Here is a 6038-nt window from a genome sequence, read left to right on the forward strand (position 1 = left end):
AAAATAAATATGTTCTTTTTTCTATTTCTTGGTTACTTTTCTGTAACAGATCCTTGATTAGATTGGCATGAACTTGTCTTTCTGTCAAATGTTAAGTCTTCTTGTTTCTATCAGATTTGCTTGCAAAAGTAAATTCTTCAACAACAATCATTTCGAATTCTCTGATATAATGGAATTTTGTTAAGTATCTTGCAAATTGTCCTGTCGCTTTGAAAAACATGTTCAGTTTTCCTTTGTCGCATCTCAGATAGCAATTAGAAGCAATTTTAAATGAAGATGCAAAAGGATTTGAGGCGCTGTTACAGATATGCTATTTTTCCTGTGATGTGATTGAAGAATGAAAGCTTAACTCGATATTTTTTCTACCTCATATGCAGTACATATTCCTAGAAATTCATCTCCATTTAGTGGTACTAGACAACCTACATATACTGTCAGCAAGCTGTACAATGTCTCTTAATTTAGTTATCTTTGAAGTCAAAGAAACTGAATTTCTGGAACTGTGCACATGAACACTGCCACTGTTTTAAAGTGCCAACCCAGGCATGAATTTCGAGGAATTATCTGTCAAAATATGGTTGCATGCATGTCAGATGATCAAAAAGCCACTTAAAACAGATATACAAATTGCTGTGAAATGTAGAGAGTCAAACAAGGACATGTTACATCACAAATAGGGACTAATATATAAAATGCACAATACTGAAAAGAGAATATTCATTTGCTTTCTCCCGTATAAGGCTTGATTGATGTGGAAAATGCACAATGAGCATATACACCCTTCACAGTTGGTACGGTTTTTAGTGTGGGTTCAACGTGATGTCTATAATTGCCTTTTATTATGACATTGTGATCAGCAAGTTGCATGGAACTAGAAATTTCTTCAACGATCAGTTCTTGGCCCTCAATTATTTGCTCTAAAGATGGCATGAAGGCGGGAGCAGAGTATAAGGACTCCAAGTCTGGAGGTTACACAGAAATAATTGGAGGACATGTTTGATCGAGGATACTTGGACTCGGTAATAGAATATAAATAGGCTGATAGGGAGTGGATAAAAACTTGTTGAATGGAGTTAATGTGGGAAGATGGAAAAGGCCATGCACTTCATTAAGTGGAATCTAGAAGCAGACTGAAGAAAGATTCCAGATGAGTGAAGTACAAAGAGATCTTGATATTCCTATGCACAAATTGGAAAAAAAAGTTAGGAAGCAAGTGCAGTGAGAACTAGGAAGACGGATGCAATTTGGACTTTATTGCATGAGGGATGAAGCTTAGAAATAAAGAAGCATTGTTACATTTGTACAGGGTTCTAGTCAGGCCACACGGGGAGTACTGTGTGCAATTTCCCCTTATTTAAACATTTAGCATTGAAGGTATTTCCAAAAGAGATTCACTTTCGGTAAATACTGGGATGAGTGGGTTGTGCTGTCACAAGCAGAATGAGGACTTTCCATATTCTTTGAGGATTAGAAGAATGTAGAATGGTCTATTAAAACATCAGAGTATGGCAAGGTAAATGTTGAGATGTTTCCACTTCTGAGAGAATATCGAAAGAGGAAACATAAACTGAGGAACATGAAAACTTCCTACTGAGTCTTACATTTTTATTTTTTTATTTAGAAGCACAACATGGTAGCAGGCTGGCTTATCAAGCCTGTGCTGCCCCATTTACACCCATGTGGCCAATTAACTTTACACCTTTGGAATGTGGGAAGAAACCAGAGGTCCCAGAGGAAAACTATGCAATCACGGGGAGAAGGTAGAAATTCCTTACAGAGAACAGCAGAACTAAGCCTGCATCACTCATACACCAATAATATTGTACTAACTACATAATTAGCAATGTGATATTGAAAACATGCAAGTTGTCCTCTTGAGGATGGCTTGTGTACAGATTCAAGGACAATGGATCGATTTTGTTGGCCATTGGTCACCATTTTATCTCTCGACAGCACTCAGATATCACAGCAAATACCTTCAGAAAGAAGGTATAACCACTTCCAGGCATTGTTTTATGAAATACAGTACATTGTTGCGTCCAGTTGAAATTAGAAGGTATAGATTCTCATCTAGTTGCCATATATCCTTCAAATTTATGTGGTAGCTGTAGCATCATGTGCAAATAGTCAATGGCACCCTGAATCATGGGGAGACCTGTATTACAGTGTCATGCACTGCCATTTTCTGGCAAGGAAGAATAATACCTAATTGTTTCTGTTGACCTTCCTTTTTCAAGAGTGTATGACAAATTCAGATCTTTTGCAAATATCTCAAACTCAGCATGGAAGAGTTTGACATATAGATGCTCTCAGTCAACATGGCCTGAACGCTTATCAACAAGATATCCTCATCCTGCACTCTTATATTTGATTTGAGTAGTTGTCACAGAGCCTCTGGTGAAGGCTTTACTTTCAACTTTATAGAATATAAGAGTTTAATTAAATCAGTAAAGATTAATTGGTAACATACACAAAATGTTGGAGGAATTGAGCAAGTCAGGCAGCATCTATGGAAGGGAATAAATAGTCGATATTTCAGGCCTAGACATTTCCTTAGAACTCATGAATCTCAAGTCCTAATGAAGGGTCTCTGCCTGAAACTCTGACTATTTATTCCCCTTCATTGATACTGCCTGACTTGCTGAGTTCCTCCAGCATTTTGTTGGTGTTGTTCAAGATTTCTAGTATCCCGTGTCTAAGATTAACCAACAGTGCCACATGTGATACTATTACAAACACTTCTGGAAATGTGCACATTACACGAGGTGTTCATTCATTTGATGCACTACATTGAATGACATCATGATTTGGTAATTGGGCAATTTTTAGAGGGCGTTAAGATCCCCATCCTTCCCAACGGAGCGGCCTGCACAATCCTTATATTCCCAAGGAAATTTTGTGCGTTGATCTGGCCAGCGGTTCATGACCAATTGAGTAAAGATACCTCCACTATAAGGGTAACTGTATGTGTGAATTAATAGCAGCCATGTCATCTACACAAAAGAAATCCTTTTCAGCCCATTCTCCTTCACCTACAGCAAGTGCAAATGTGACTGCGTGTGCCAAAATGGAAAATTCAACACTGAGCTCACCAACAAGGCACAAACGACTGTCCTGCCTCCTATGCAATAGTGCACAACGTTCAAACTGAATGTGCATGTGATGGCCAGCTCCCTTCATACAGATGTGGTCAAACCAATATGGGAGCTAATGCCTTGTGTCTAAGTGGAGCATGAGCATTGGACAACTATGATCTGGATGTTGCAGTGAAAGCTCAGATTGTTGTAATGCAAACTTAATTTTCTACCATTCAGATTCCTCATGAATGACAGTGCAAAAAGTAGATGATAGAATTTTTCAGACCTACTGCTGAGCTCTTCATAGAGGTGAAGGATGGCAAGGGGGTGGAATCAGACAAGGCCATCTACAGCCACACCCCCCACACCCCCCACACACCCCCCCCCCCGCCACTGAACGCCCACAGCTTTCCATTTGCTCCATTACACCTGTAGGACAAGTGATAAGTGAACCAATAAGGGCTTTAAAGTGACTCCATTCTGAAGATTTAATTTATATGTTTGGATCAGAATTAATTTTCTTTTCCGATGAAGATGTATCATGGAATGAAAATGCAAACTTGGTTTGTTCCTCCTCCTTCTCTGTTCCATCCCCTGTCCTCCCTCATGATGGCAGGTTTGTGCGGTGTGCAATAGGTGAAAATACAGTTTATATCTTCATGTACCAGTACTGCTGTACCCTCCAGTGCAATCGTGGCACCTGAGGCATCGCTTCAGAGCAGCAAGGACCGACTATATCACATTTAATTAGTAGGAAATTTGGTATACATTCACTTAGCACTTCTGATGTGTTCTGGGAAATGAGAGAACTAATTGAATCAGCTGTAAAAAGGAGTCAATATGCCAAAGTGCATGAGATACATTAGAGACAGCATGTGCAACACATGGCTGTTTCATTAAGGATAAACATGGGATAACATTCGTTATCAAATGGTGAACGTGCAATGAGTCAATACAAAATAAAAGGTAAATTGACAAAAAGGAACATAGAGTAGTACAGGTCCTTCAGCCCACGAGGTTGTACTGATGTATATAAACCTGCTCTATGATCAGTCTAAGCAACACACACAAGATGCTAGAGGAATTCCAGCAGTCCAGGCAGCATCTATGGAAAAGAGTATTGTCAACGTTTTGGCAGGCTGCCTGATCTGCTGAGGTCCTCCAGCATTTTGTGTGTTGCTTGGATATCCAGCATCTGCAGAGTTTTCTCTTGTCCATGATCAGTCTAACTGCTCCTTCCTACATAGCCGTAACCCTCCATTTTTCTTTCATCCATGTCCTATCCAAGAATCTCTTAAGTATCCCTAATGGATCATCCTCAACGACCATCCCTGACAGTGCGTTCCATGCACTTGCCACTCTGTATAAAATACCTAACTTTGATATCTCCCTTAAACTTTCGTCCACTCACCTTAAAAGATGGTATCAGCCATTGGCACCCTGGGAAAAAAGGTGCTGGCTGTCCACTCTGTCTATGCCTCATATACTTCTATCAAGTGGCCTTTCCTCTGCCTTCATTTCTCTCTCTTTCAGAACTGCAGTAGGTGTAGGAGATAAGGTGGAAGAGGCTGAAGCTGGAGGGAGGGAAAATGGGGAAAGGGGTCAGGTTGTTGGTCATCCTACTGGGATAAGGTGTGAGGTTGCACAGGGTGCAGCTGGTAGAGCAGATGCCTCACAGCTCTGGTGACCTCAGGTCAATCCTCACCTCTACATGGAGCTTACATGTTCTCCCTCTGCCTACACACGTTTCTTCTTACGTTCCAAAGATGTGTGGTTTGCTGATGAATTGGTAAGCTGCTCCTAGTGTGTAGAAGACTCATAGAAATTTGAGGGAGTTGATGAGGACGTTATGAGAATAAAGTGGGACTAGTGTAGGATTAGTCTTCTTGATGGTTGTTATGGACTCACAAAGTCAATGGGGCTACATGAGTCTATGACTAACTAATGGGCCAGGCTATGACTCTTCCTTTTAGAATAACAGATCTATTCTTAAGTATCCCGCCCTCTTCTACCTCTCACAGGGCATTTACCTATAGCAGGAAGTACTATTTGGCAGAATTCAATGAGAGTTGCATTCTCAATATGACCATTCTTACAAATGTAGAAGACAGCTCTGTTATCTATGTGATGTCTTTCAGCAAAATCACTTTTCTTAGGCTTCTTTTATTTGGAGTTATAGTATTTTTTCACTATCATTGTCCTCCACATGAGGATTCAAAGGTTTAAAATACTTTTATTATCAAATTACGAATGCAGTATACAACCCTGAGATTCATCTTCCCATAGACAGCCACGAAACAAAGAATTACCTTGGGACTCATTCAAAGAAAACATTAAACACCCAACATACAAAAAAAAAGAACAAATCATGCATGGCAAAAGCAAGCAAAAAACACAGAATATGAACTTCAAATCATTGAAACAGTCTAGGAATGTTCCAACATTTGCACTTTCACATCGAAAGTGATGCTCTTGCTTGACCTGATCCATACTCGGTTGTTGATCTTTTCCTGACACTATGCATTTTAAAAGTTATAACCAGAGTTTCCTCAAAGACTACAGGTAGTGCAGCAGATGAGTCACTGATAAACACAACAGATATGTTACTGAATTCTGATTGGTGGAGCAGCAATTACCTGTAAGTAAGCAGCTTGTAGTAAATGGAAAGTTGAAGATCAGCATTACTCTTAACTGAATGCAAAGCTCATATGGTTTAATCTCCTCCTGTTTTGTGTGATTGAGGGGTAAATATTAGCACTCTCATTGTCTCTTGCACCTATCTGCTGAGATCAATATAGGTTCTGTAAAGCTAAACCAGACTGATAGATCAGCACAACCAGAATTCTTTAAAATATATTATTAATGTGTATTGTATGTAACAAATGAACTAATATAAATACAAGCACTATACATAACATCACATGAAATTAATTATTATATGATATTGTGTTACAAATTATT

The sequence above is a fragment of the Mobula birostris genome, chromosome 4, assembly GCF_030028105.1.
Source record: "Mobula birostris isolate sMobBir1 chromosome 4, sMobBir1.hap1, whole genome shotgun sequence".
In the NCBI taxonomy this organism is placed as follows: Eukaryota; Metazoa; Chordata; class Chondrichthyes; order Myliobatiformes; family Myliobatidae; genus Mobula; species Mobula birostris.